Source organism: Gopherus flavomarginatus, chromosome 25 (assembly GCF_025201925.1).
Source record: "Gopherus flavomarginatus isolate rGopFla2 chromosome 25, rGopFla2.mat.asm, whole genome shotgun sequence".
In the NCBI taxonomy this organism is placed as follows: domain Eukaryota; kingdom Metazoa; phylum Chordata; order Testudines; family Testudinidae; genus Gopherus; species Gopherus flavomarginatus.
In genome coordinates this window covers 9,808,551-9,823,442 of record NC_066641.1, presented here as the reverse complement: position 1 = coordinate 9,823,442, position 14,892 = coordinate 9,808,551, and positions in this window count along the sequence as shown.

The window sequence follows — 14,892 nt, the reverse complement described above, 5'->3', positions numbered from 1 at the left end:
AAAAAGGAAGAAAATCAGGAGAGGGAATGTGGCAATTTCCTTTTCTTGTTCCAAAAGAAAGAAAGAAAGAAAGAAAGAAAGAAAGAAAGAAAGAAAGAAAGAAAGAAAGAAAGAAAGAAAGAAAGAAAGAAAGAAAGAAAGAAAGAAAGAAAGAAAGAGGTACTAAACACACCTAGAGTCTTTCTTTTCTGAATTCATTTCACTCCCTGATCAAGTCTCAGCCTTATGTTTGGAGAGGGGGACAAATGGGGGCTGTCTTTGAGGGATAGAGTCCCCCAGACTGAGACGGGGCGGAAGGGAGAAAGAGAGAGAAGAAGGGAGTGAGAAGTGCACGCGGAAGCCAGAACGGGGTTGAAAAAGCACAATTGCAAAAGCTCCTCAGAGAAAGAAAACTACAAGTCTGAATCGCTAGATTTTTCCTTCCTGAGTCTGATGAATGAAACTGCAACTGGTGCTGCACTTCCAGTTAGCCAAAGAGCTACCGAACTCGCAAACCTCAAAGTCTTTGCCCACGACAAGAAATCCAACGGATGCTCTATTGTCAGAGCCTTAGATTAATTCCCAGCTAAGCAAGTTATTACTTTGAATTCAAATCTCCTGAAACAGGAGGCACTAACAGCTACTAAATATCTCTACACGCATCCAATGAAGTGGGTTTTCACCCACAAAAGCTCATGCTCCAAAACGTCTGTTAGTCTATAAGGTGCCACAGGATTCTTTGCTGCTTTTACAGATCCAGACTAATAGGGCTACCCCTCTGATACTAAAGATCTCTTGTTCACCTTCCACTCAGGCAAGTCATATGAAAAATATAATGAGCATTACGATACATTATGGCTTCCAGATGAAGAGTCCCCCCCCTTCCATAAATAATGCAAGATTCCATAAACCGGATGGACTTTCCGAGCTGGAATTTACTTTGCAGAGAACTTCCCCCAAAGTAACCAGTATGTGTGTGGAATCGGGGCAAGGGTAGGCTGCCCAACAGCACAAAACTGAGGTCCCTGATTCAGCAAGGTACCTACGCAGGAAGCGACGGGATTAAGTAATTTGCTGAATCGGTGCCTAAATAGGCCATCAAAATCTGTCCCGAATGTTGGTGCAATCAATATTTCCTGGGAATCAGTGAGGCTTCCTCAGTACCCATGAGATTTCACTGAGAGGTAGGGGCAGCAGTGAGGGAGGGGGGCAAGAATTTGAAAGTTATTTTGACACCCCCTCTTCCCCCCCACAGACACGCATTTTAGCTTCAACCTGTTCCTGCATTTTGTCAGCCGGTCTCCAGGCAAATACCTGTGAGCTCATGCCAAAATATGAATGAAGCGGGGGAAGTGAACTGGATCGAACTTCAGACAAGTCCTACAAAACCTCACACAGGAGCACTTTGTACCTGACAGAACTGTGTATCTTAATATGACAGTAGCACCGAGAGGCGTCAGCCAGGGTTGGGACTCCATTAATACTAGCCGCTATAGATACACGAGAGAGACACCCCCCCCCGCATCCAAAGTGAGGTAGCGAAGCCAAGATCAGAACCCCAGTCTTCTGCATGCTGTGCCAGGCCCCACCCTAACACATCACCCACCCATATGTGTGTATCTCAAGACCAAGCAATGTCTCTGTGAGGTAAGGCGGTGACTTTTTTCCTCCTTGGGTTCAGGAGGGACTGGGATCTCAGGGCGGAGGGGAAATTGATTGATAATTTGGGCTGGTTCGGACGTGTTGACCAAAGACAAACAGCAGTCATTCCGTTAATGTTGCCAGTTACATTTGCAACACGTTTCAGCGCTCGTATCCCTTGGAGCTGAAAGAATGAGTGTTTACTGCAAACTCTCTATGGCCTTGGCTAGAGTGGGGAAATCTGCCATTCTCCCCCTAGCGTGTTTATTAAACGTGTCCCACCCTCACAAGCAATCTCTTCAGTCTTTTATGGACCGCAGTGATTTTTGCAAAATTTAATATTGATTCGGTCCTGGTATTGCATCAGAACCAAGCTTGCCTCTGCTTATATTTGGAAGGCTTGCTTTGAAATGTCGAATGTAACAAACACAAACACTAGCTCCCATTTAGCACGTTTCATCTGGGGGAGAGGGATAGCAGTTTATGCATTGGCCTGCTAAACCCAGGGTTGTGAGTTGAATCCTTGGGGTTCCATTTAGGGAACTAGGGTAAAAAACTGTCTGGGGATTGGTCCTGCTTTGAGCAGGGGCTTGGACTAGAGGACATCCTGAGGTCCCTTCCTACCCTGATATTCTGTGAAAGAAGGCAAGTTGGGAAAGCTGAGAGACAGGAGGAACTAGCTTACGCTAGGTCACCAATAAAACCAGGAATACAAACCTGCTCCCTTGAGCCCCAAACCACTGCCTGTGCCTGATCCACTGTGCCACAGGATCTTCAGAGAGCCATAAACTCTTTAAAATGAAAGGTCAGTTTCTGCAGAAAACAAGAGACTTCCCCAGATCTCCACGATGCATTGGAATTCTGCGCATCGAGACCTCCAGGCATTCTGTTGATCACTTCAAGTACATTATACAATGCATCTGGCTCAAAATTCCCCAGGATTCTCATGGGAGTGTCGGTTGTATAAGGCTGAACAGTAGCAACATTTTATTAGTCCTGGAAAGGAGCTGGAACACACTACTTTTATTTCCAAAAAGAACAAGGCATACTTGTGGCACCTTAGAGACTAATACATTTATTTGAGCATAAGCCTTCTTGGGCTAAAACCCACTTCATTACTTGCCTCGATTCCTTATTAAACACAAGTGCGTGAGTGCGAATATGCTATGGAAGAGGCTGAGAGGACAGCATCAGTTCTGTAAAATAAAGGTACTTAAGCCAACAGGGGCGCTGGAGCAATTTGCATAGTGCAGGGGCTGAGAGCCATTGAACAAAGCTGTAAACCATGTATATAATGGAGACCACCTCTAGTTTCAGCATCTATGTAAGCCGAAGAGATTGGGAGCTGGTTTCAAAGGGGTCTCATTCCGCAGCCTCTGGTGGGAGGAACAGGAAAATCAGCTAAAGAATGTGAATGCTGTTCAAAAAGGGTAGAATTCAGCCCTGTACAGAGAGGCAGCCCCAGGGCTATGCGCAACGGAAGTCTCCTGTAGCTCTATTTTGAGGTCTCCAATGCTGCACAGGCCTGGAGCTGGCCTCCTGCGCAGGGCTGGATTCCACCCTGACATTTAAACATTTAAACATGTAAAGAGCAGGGCAAGGCAGGGACTGAAGTGTGACTTTAGAGTCAGTCACCTGTTGATCCCTGTTTCCGCATGGCAAGACAGTCCTTTTCCTGGTACAGCTTAATTTCCCTCTCCATGCTGGCTTAGCTGTACTGGAGAGCACCTTGGTGGGAGGAGAGGTGGAGCCAATGCTCCATCCATTGCCCAACCCTGAGCCCCCACTCTCCATTCACCTGCATAGAAAGGTGAATAGCTGCTGCTCTCCCCCTCCCCCTGCTCAGGGTCTGGCAGTGGGGTGCACCATCTGGGGACTTACCCTCTGAGGTTCCCCCAATGAATGGGAAGAGTCTCGGGATGGTAGGTCACATATACATACTGAAAATAAAGCTCTCATGACTTGTCTGGTATATGAATGCCCAGTTTTCTCCCCTTCTCCTACAGCCATAGCTCGTGCAATGACCAGTCCATCAAGGACAGAGCCTCTATCTACTGCCGACAGGCTGGCCAAACTGAGGGAGAGACAAAGGGAGACTTGGGATGAGGCGTTTGCTGAACTCTGACAAAGTCACAGAGTCACAGGCAGGCTGGGAGGGGGAGGACCCAGAGGGAGAAAGAAATGCAGCTTTCCCAGGAGATCATGGCAGTGGCCAAGGACATTGTTACAGAGGCCAGTAAAAATGTGGCCGTGGCCCAGAACAGTATCATCATGGCAAAGAAGACCATGAAAAAAGTCAGAGAGATGCAGAGGCAACTCATGGATGCTGTCCTCAACCAGAACGCAAAACATGCTCCTACTAGGCCAGCAGGCCCCACAATCCTGTAATTTGGTACCCTGCCATGACCTTTAGCCCCTGGACAGTGCTGGTTACTGGGACCAGCAGCAGACCCTAGCCTCTGCATCCCCACATCAGTGCTCCCAGTGCCTCCCACTCACCTCTCAGATCCAACTTCTGGACACCAAGAAAACTTTCACCTGAGAGTCCAGCTGCTTGGAGCCCTGCTGCACCACTGAGAGTTTTGAGCCAGGGCACTCAACCCCAGAACACATGTGGACTAAGACAAGCCAGAGGCAAGGCGAATACTCTCCTTCAATTTCGTGTTCCCACCACCATGGTTTGTTTGAAATGTTCGTTCGTACTGTTGTATTTTGAGTTTTATTTGCCCTGTTGCAGTAATTAAAGTCTGTGTATAGTTGAGTCTTTAAGAAGATTGGCTAGTTAAATGTATTTCCAAATACAAAGATATTATTTTTCCATTGGTTTCATTAAAAACTTTATTATTAAAAAATATTATCGAAAACATAAGAATGGCCTTACTGCATCATTGCAACTCTGCAGAACAATCCTATCCCACCAATCCACACTAGATTCCTAGGCCCAGAAACAGCACTGTTTTGAGCATTTGTGTAATCCTAGGTTTAGTGGAATGTGCCTGAATGTTGACGGGGCACAGACATCCAAAAAGGTGGCCAAAAGCTCTCCCATAAAAGACAAAAAATTGAGGATAAACAGAGCTGCATCAGCAGGAATGGATACTGTGGACCTTGGAGCCTCGCTGTACATTTGCATACCCTCAGTTAGAGAGGAATAGAGAACAGGGGAGCTAATATTCCAAACGCCAACATTTTGAAAGAACCTTAGCATTAGATTCATTTTTTTAAAGAGCGTAAGTGAGAAAGCCAGAATGAAAAATTCTGGGAAAATTCAATTATTCCAGTTCCAAAATAATGGCTTTAATGGAGCTATGCCAATTAAACCCCTGCTGAGGATCTGGCACAAATCATGGAAGGCATCACAGGCACTATTCGGAAAGGCTGAGATTCCAAGGATGCAGGAGGAACTGGGCTCTAGTAATAGTTTGGAAGTTGACCTTGTGAGTTATTGAAATAAGATGTCAAGGCCAGTCATGTTCAAGAAAAAAACCTGCCTGTCTGCAACTACTAGGCCCTGAGGCCTATAACAGCAGAAAGGGCCCCTGAATAAGGAATAGGAAAGACTAAAGCCTTATCTACAGGCCTGTGTAACTATAGGAGCAAACCCTCCTAGTAAAGATGCAGCTTATTTTACCAATTCCTGGAACAAAATAAGCTATACCAGCAAAAGGACTTTTTCTGTCAATAGAACAGTATCGACACAAGGTTTTTACCAGCACTGCTATTTATACAGCATTTCTTTTGGATATTTGGTAGAGTGCACATTACTGCTGACTATACACATTTCATCTTTGCGTGAAGCATCTAGTCCAGGGGTGGCCAACCTGTGGCTCCGGAGCCACCTGCGTCTCTTTGGTAGTTAATATGTGGCTCCTTGTATAGGCACCGACTCCAGGGCTGGAGCTACAGGCGCCAATGTGCCGGGGGTGTATGTGTGTGTGCTCACTACTTAACCCCTGGCTCTGCCACAGGCCCTGCTCCCACTCCACTCCTTCCCACCCTCTCCCCTGAGCCTGCCGTGTCCTCCCTACCCCCTCCCCCCCAGTCTCCTGCACACCAGGAAACAGCTGATTGGGAGGGAAGGGGAGGGAAGGGGGCAGCCCTGATCTGGAGGGCTGCTGAGGTATTACTGTGGCTCTTTGGCAATGTACATTGGTAATTTCTGGCTCTTTCTCAGGCTCAGATTGGCCACCCCTGACCTAGTATATTTTGGGGCTGTCTGAAATAAGGAAGGAAGGAATGGTAAGATCAAGAATCTTTATCAGTGTGTGATAATACTTTAACCAGAGATTCCCATAAAAATTCCCTTACCTTGTTTCCCTGTGCTCAAAGAGAAGGGCTATGGAATCAATGTATTTGTTTTCTTATTTAAACAAAAGCACTTTCTCTTAACGATAACCATGGAGAGGTCACAGAACTGGGCATACAAACGTGCCACTTGTTGAAAATGTTTCTACTTTGTTCCTGAAAAAATATACAGAGCATACTGATAGTACAGCATAGCATCTCACTTTTGTGATCTGAAGATAGGAGGGCCATGTGTGCGAAGAAGACCCTTTAGGTGAGTCTAAAGAATGAACATACCCTTTTCCCAGAGGGAAAAATGGACATTCAAGGCGATGTGATGCATACCAAAGGGGATAAAAATCATAGACACATAGAACTGTAATGCTGCACAGGCATCCAAGAGGTCATCCCGTTCATCTGTCTGCACGGAGGCAAGATTAAATACTGGTCTTCAAATTTTTAAGAGTCCCAGGAATGATGTAGACACCATGAAGACTGGTTCTATCTGAAAATAATAGATAGATTGGGGATGGAGCGAAACAGAGATCCACTTCCTGGGCACTACTGTGCTAATAAGCAATGGTCACATAAACACCACCTTATACAGAAACCTACTGACCCCTATATTGTACTTACCTACATGCCTCCAACTTTCATCCAGACCACATCACATGATCCATTGTCTACAGCCAAGCTCTGAGACACAACGACATTTGCTCCAACCCCTCAGACAGAGACAAACACCTATAAGATCTCTATCAAGCATTCTTACAACTACAATACCCACCTGCTGAAGTGAAGAAACAGATTGACAGAGCCTACAGAGTACCCAGAAGTCACCTACTACAGGACAGGCCCAACAAAGAAAGTAACAGAACACCACTAGCCGTCACCCTCAGCCCCCAACTAAAACCTCTCCTGTGCATCATCAAGGATCTACAACCTATCCTGAAGGACGATCTCTCACACTCACGGACCTTGGGAGACAGGCCAGTCCTCGCTTACAGACAGCCTCCCATCCTGAAGCAAATACTCACCAGCAGCCACACACCATACAATGAAAACACTAGCACTATCCTTGCAACAAAGCCAGTTGCCAACTCTGTCCACATATATATTCAGGGGACATTATCATAGGACCTAATCACATCAGCCACACTATCAGAGGCTCATTTACCTGCACATCTACCAATGTGATATATGCCATCATGTGCCAGCAATGCCGCTCTGTCATGTACATTGGCCAAAGCAAACAGTCTCTACTAAAAAGAATAAACGGACACAAATCAGACATCAAGAATTATAACATTCAAAAACTAGTCAGAGAACACTTCAACCTCCCTGGTCACTCAATTACAGACTTAGAAGTCACAATTATAAAAAAATTCAAAAACAGACTCCAACAGGAAACTGCAGAACTAGAATTAATTTGCAAATTGGACACCATTAAATTAGACTTGAATAAGGACTGCAAGCAGATGAGTCTTTACACAAACTAAAAACTATTTCCCCAAGTTAATTTTCCCCCTACTGTTACTAACACCTTCTTGTCAACTGTTTGAAATGGGCCACCCTGATTATCACTACAAAAGTTTTTTTTCTTCTGCTGATAATAGCCCACCTTAATCAATTAGCCTCATTAGAGTTGGTCTGGCAACACCCATTTTGTCATGTTCTCTGTGTGTGTATATATATATATATATATTCCTAATGTATTTTCCACTGCATGCATCTGATGAAGTGGGCTTTACCCCACGGAAGCTTACACTCAAATAAATTTGTTGGTGTCTACGGTGCCACAAGTACTCCTTGTTCTTTTTACACCTGAACTTGCCATTCGGTTTATTGGTAGAATTTTAACAAGAAGCATCTGGATGCCTTCCAGCCTAGTACTGGCCTTTATGGCTTTACACAAATTGTTAAACTTAACCAAGTACATCTGTTTACATATTGTTTCAAATGATTAGATGCTGTATAGTTTTTTCCACACAGTTTGAATGTAGCTAATTACACACCTCAACTTGACTTTTCCTGAGAAAACTTCAGGTTTTGCTGCAAATTTTTGGTCTCTTTTTGCACTGTATCCTCTGAGTTATAGAATCAAAATGCCTCCAACTTTGTTTTTTCTGCTGTAGGACAGAAATTACTGGACAGTAAAGGCATTCAATATAGAAAAGAATTTGTCTGTGTTGAATGTTATGATTCCTGATGTCAGATTTGTGTCCATTTATTCTTTTGCGTAGAGACTGTCTTGTTTGACCAATGTACATGGTAGAGGTGCATTACTGGAATAAATGGACACAAATCTGACATCAGGAATCATAACATTCAAAAATCAGTTGGAGAACACTTAAATCTATCTGGTGACTCAATATCAGACCTAAAAGTGGCAATTCTTTAATAAAAAAAAACCCTTCAGAAATAGACTCCAATGTGAAACTGCAGAACTGGAATTAATTTGCAAACTGGACACCATCAGATTAGGTCTGAATAAAAACCGGGAGTGGGTTGGGTCATACAAAACCTAAACCTATTTTCCCCAATACTAATTTTACCCTACTGTTACTCACACCTTCTTGTCAACTGTCTGAAATGGACCACTCTCATTACAACTTCAAAAGCTATCTTTCCTCCCTTGGTATCCTGCTGTTAACTGAATTGTCTCGTTAGACTGAGCTCACATTTGATAAGGCAACTCCCATACTTTCATGTATTCATACTTGCTCCTGTATTTTCCACTTCATGCATCTAATGAAGTGGATTCTAGCCCACAAAAGCTTATGTCCAAATAAATTTGCTAGTCTTTAAGGTGCCACAAGGACTCCTCATTGTTTTTGCTGCTACAGAGTAACACCGCTACTACTCAGAAACCTGTGTCATATCAGATGATTACAAGCTATGGAACCTAAAGCTTTCAAGTTCCAGTGTCCCATGTTTAACGGTGTGTGTTTTGAACCATTTCTGTGATGAAGGAAAAAGCATGCAATCTATTTCCGCACCAATTTTCATATTTTACTGTATTTACTTATTTCACTTTGCAAATGTAGGTTAAATTAAATGCAGAACAAAAATAATACAATCACTTTTCAGATAAATTCTATGCAGGGCTAATACTGATGGTTAAACTGTATGCATTGTGTGTGTGTGTGAGAGAGAGAGAGAAAGAGCCAGATCCTATTCCCATCTACTTTTATAGACTAAGCTATAATTTCACAGTATGGTATTTCTTCTAGACATTCTTTTGATATTGGAACGTTTCCAGATCTGAGGGCTTTTTTTCTTAACCTACCCACACCAATTTGAATAAATACTGGATTTCATGGAAATTCTGATTCTTTTGAAATTATATTTTAAAGACGGGTATCAGAGAAATTTAATTTTAAGGGCCAATATCACCAAGTTTTAGGCCCTGATTTGGAAAGGTTCCTTTTTTAACTTCCTTCAGTGACTAAAGTTTGACAGCTGCTTATGTACCTTGCCGAACTGCATCTTTAAGGAGAAAAATGCCAAATCTTATGTCCAAATTGTGCCTAAAAGGAATTACTGTCAACAGCTGAATTACATGACTATCATTTTCTTCTAGTATTACTTACTAGAAGATCTTCCAACATTTTAATTTGATGAAATGAGCAAAATACATCTATATCTTATAACTAGTTTTCATTTTCAGCTGCTCACAATTTTAAATACATATTTGTTCCTCTTGCATAGCACACAGGCCTACCTTTATGCCTGTTACAATTATTTCTCATTAAGGAGATTATCATTGTGTTATTCTACCTTTCTGCACACAACCTTAAAGCATTTAAGATTACCAGAACTCATTTTAAAAAAACAACTGCATGTTGCAAAATAAATATTTGATGGTTTTGTTTACAGAGAGCATATCCAGGGGGCTGGGGTGAGAGGTTTATCTAGCACAACTGTCTTGGTGGTTGTGACTGGTAGCTTTCCTTCTAATGCAATCAGTAAGACAGTGGAAGCACAAAAACAACCAATTTCACTGTGTCATTCTGTTTACACGTGTGTAATTGCATTTTATGCATCCTTTTTTTCACTTGATAGCATATTTAATGCATCCGACGAAGTGGGTATTCACCCACAAAAGCTCATGCTCCAATGCGTCTGTTAGTCTATAAGGTGCCTCAGGACTCTATACTGCTCTTACAGCTCTATACTAACATGGCTACCCCTCTGATATTTAATGTGCTAAAGCAACGTGCAGATGCAAACGCCTCTGCAGCTGTAAGCTTGGTTTTATGCAGAGTTGTTATAGCAGTGTGGGTTCCAGGATATTAGAGAGACAAGGTGGGTGAGGTGATATCTTTTATTGAACCAACTTCTAGTAAGCTACACCACCTTGATATAGCTGCTTCTTATGAACCTAGCAGCGTTGAACGGGTTTCATATAAGGTGGTAGGCCCAACAACAGCTAGCCACACTATAAAGGTGACACATTTAACTATTAATAATCGACTCTACAACCACTTTATAGTCAGCGTTCTGATTGGCTACCATGCTTTTGCGCCAGCATGCAGCAGCTAAGGTGTTGCAGAGAAATGCATTTTGGTTCATATTTTTGTTTTCCCTGTCAAGCCACTGGACACATTTGTAGAGACCACAGCATTTCTTGTCGGATTACAGTCATGACTGTCTTATTGCACCCTAATGATCCAGAAAATGCACTAGTGGCTAAGCATTATGCCGCAGAATGATCTAATGTTGACAAAATATGATGATGGTGTCGGTCTCTTAATTCACAACAAACGCGATGAAAGGGCCGCCAAAAACTGTGATCTCACTAATTTAATTTGTAGGCGGAAATAATTACCTTGCTTCATAATATGAACTAATTTTCGCAAGAAGAACAATTAAATCTTCCCTTAAAAATGTTAGCCTGTCTCTGGTTATCCAGGTGCTTTTTCGACTTTAGTTTGCACCATAAAAGCAGATCCATATGAAGAGAATTTTACAGACTTGGATCTTATGAAAAGAAAATCCCTATGGGAATTGTGAGGAAATATCCCAGTGCAGAAAGCTAAAAGGATTTTTAAAAGAGTGTGGGTAGTCTTTGGTGCCACCAGACTCCTCCTTGTGTTTGTGGATACAGACTAACAAGGCTACGCCTCTGATACGTGATTCAAATAGAATTATTTGTTGGGTTCTTACAAAATGAAATGATGGCCTTTACCCCCCCCCCCGAAAGAAAATCGTTTTTCTTTCTTGCTCATGTCTTTCCTGGGAATTCCTTAAACTTCCAGGAGCACCTAAGGCACCAGATTTGTCTGAAGGGTCACAGTTTTAAAATGCCACTATTCAGGCTACGACTTCCAAAGAAAGGAAGCCTTATTTGCACCGCGGAACTAAGCATACAGCGCGCTGCGGCCTTTCGCCTGCGTCGCTTGTCCTGACCAAAAAAATAAAGAAGATTGAAGGCGCAACTTTCTGCAGCAGGAGTAGATGTGCTCCTGTTTACATCAGCCCTCTTTCAGCATTGTCTAACCCGTATCAAAGGATTGTTTACAAGATCTGACGGGTGCAATCGGCTGCATATTTTGCACCCAGGTCGACATCCCTGAACAACGCAGTTTTTATAAATAGGTGCCTAAGACTGACATCCTAGATTGAAAACATCTCTGGGCGAAAATGCTCATTGATTTCCATGGGAGCTTTGCTACATTCCCCCCTATTGTTGAATATACTGTGTCCACCGTCGACCGGTGAAAGAAAATGGCCGACACCGTCTTGATTTTCATTGTGTATTTTCCAGTGACTGTACATTTTAAGATTAAAAACATCCCCACTGTTTAACTGACCGCAACAACGAAGATACATTGAGGGCAAATTTGTCCTGGAAATTAACCCGTGTCTTGCTTCTATCCGTGGCCCTGCAGAATGCATACAATACGTTACAATCCTCTATTTTGTGGTTGTATTCAACACAGGATCGCCTGCACTTGGAACTAACATGTATTGAATGTTACTTAAAAGCCCCCGATTGGCAAACCATGTAGGTGTTCGAGTTTTAAAAAGGAGGGAAAAGGACAGATATTTCATTTCATTTCAGTGCGCAGTCTGCTACACCGGCGTTAGAATCTGATCCATCCGCTTTATTTCCCCTGGATGGTACATTTTATGCCAGTAGCTTGCAGTGGTGTCATTACTTATCAATGCCAATTCAGTTTGCAAACGATATTCTGATTTCCTTGATTTCTTTTTGTTATTATCCAGCATTTAACTTGGGTAGCGGTCATGGATTTGATATTCGGGGCGGAGAAAAATAGTTGCGTGGTCTCTCTTTGCATTATAACACACTGTAAAGGCATTCTCCTGTAAATGTCTTGTTGCAACGTTATTTAGTTTAGTTTCTCTGTGTTCAGATCATTACTGGAGGCAATTTTAAGCACTTTCTTATTTAAGCTAAAATGATGGGACAATGCTGATCATCATAACACTTAAGAAGGTCAATACCGTTTTGTGTTACTGGAAAAATAAGTCTACTTTTGTAACTCAACTTGTAAATCGTCGAATAAAGATTTACCTTTGATTTCTCCAGGCTGGGTTTGCTTGTGATTCTGTTAGGACTTGCAAAGGGGCTAAACACACACAGAGCAGGTTTCTTCTTTAATGGCATCTCTCAGGATGCCTGTGGAGGTCAAAGGAATGTTTACAACATGGAGTCAAGTTCAATGACAAAAACCCTCTGCAGCAAAAAAAAAAAAAATCCCAACCCCGCTCGGTGTGCTGTGAGCTTGATCTTGAACAAAAGAAAGGAGCAGAAACTTGGGAATGGAGACAATATTCTACAAAGATGTTACCCCCTAGGGAAATATTTAATTTTCTCACATCCAATGGTATCCCTGATAATTTTTAATTAGAAGAAAGAAAGAAAGAATGCCCACGTGTGTATGCACATAACCTTTGGGAAACACTTCCATGCAGACTTCAAAGATTTAAAATTAGCAAAGAAATTGGACCTGGGCCTTGATATATGAATGAACAGAGAATGTTCCTTACCAGATGTCTCTCTGGATTAAGAATATATATGGAGCCAATACTGTTTTCCCTTTCGCATCCAAGTCTCCCATTGTAGTTAAGGGGACTTTTGGGTGCACCAGCAAGGCGGGTCTGCTCCTTCCATCAGTGAAAAAAAGCCCCCAAAGAAATTAAAGTCCACACAAGCATCATGGTGATCCCACCATGGCACTGAGTTTGTAAATAGCACTGAATAACCATGATGGCCACTCTCAAAAGCCTGTGGAAGAGAATGAAAGTAAGTGACTGTTTCAAATGTGTCTGCTGGACGTTAGACATTTTCCTACTAAAGTCATGTGGGGTTAACATTCTTCCCATACCACTGGCCGCAGCCCGATCATTTGTTCCATTTCCATATTTGACTTCCTCGCAAGATCATTCCATTAATAAGAAAGCGAAGCACCTCTCAGTGAGAGCCCGCAACATTTGCAGGGCGGAGGTGGTTGTTTTAAAAGATTCCCTGAGTTTTCCAGTACCCTACAGGGGAAAAGGATGTTTTTATTCTCCTCACGTGCCTTTGGAGTAGAAATTTTGCCTTTGATGTCAATGGAAGCAGGATTGAGCCTGTGTCATCTCAGCGCGTGCTTCAAATACCGCTTCTCAGATTCTGGGATGAGAGGAAGGCAGGAGAACTGTTAGCTTTTTAGAACAAACCAGAATCTGTGCAAGTTCTGGAAACTCTAGAAATGAATCTCTGTCCGCTTGCCAGCATGCAGCTAGGCTCCTATTTTTAAAAGGATCCAAGCTCGACTTTTAAAACAGCAGAATGAAAAAACAACGACAACAACAATAGAACCACAATGTTTATCTAATTGAAAATTCATGCTGAAACAAAATCCAGTGATTGGCGCTGCAAAGCCATTGCTCTCAATGCAAGGCAGCTGGGTTTTTCAGAAACACTTGTATATTTGCCTGTTTATATGCTTATTTAAAAATGAAACAGAGTGGGGGGAAAAGCATGAAAATATGCAATAAAATGCAGGCGTTTTCTTGATATAAAGATGGAAATTTGATCTTTAAAAACAATCAGTAACGATTATACTAAAGGCTTGTTTGAACTATATATACGAATACATACGTAATTACATATGTAATTTATTGTATAATGATGTATTCCAGTTTATATAATTATCTTAATTTTCATAATATCTAAATTATTTTAGCATTAGTTGTATATTCTAAACTTTAATTTCAGGGTCCCACGCTCTTTTGTTGAATTCAACAGCCGAGTTGATAAAGCGATGCAGTTTTGGTTCAAATATCTGAATGAAAGGCTCTGTCGGATGTGTCTTCATGAAGTGCAGTATAATTTCTTTTGTTAAGAAAAGAAGAAAATATTGTCACTGCTGTTTTTATCTGATTTTCGCCGGTTCAATCAGATGAGAAAATATATAGCGAAAAGAAAATTTTTGAACCCAGTGTTATTTGAAATATGTTCAGGAAGAGAAGGGGATTTTACACTATCCCACTTAAATGGCTGCTGGCTCAGTTTTGGTTGAAACGTTAGATTAAGAATATTTTGTTTCCACTTTAAAAAATCCGGAATGTAGGTTTTGCATTTAGATTTGCAGAACTGGAATGACCCGCTTGATTTATTCTCATATTTCTTTGTCTCTTGGATAATGTTCTGGTGTCAACCCCAAAACTCCCCAAAGTAAATAAATATTTCCGGAAAAGTGAAAAGCTGTCTGACTATCCTAGTAACTGAAATACTGGTGAATTTGGGACATCAATGGGGCTAGACACCAGGCATCCAAATGCATCACAAGGTACATTCTTTTCAACTCCAAAATGTGTTGTAGGAGAGATCTGTGTATACACTGAATGCTTAGGAGAATCACCCTATTTTTTCTTTCTTACTCCCCACGTGGATTTTCTTCCCAAGCAGAGAGATTCATGTCTGGTCTACAATTAGATGAGGAAACGATAATGATATTTTCCCAAGGATTCGTA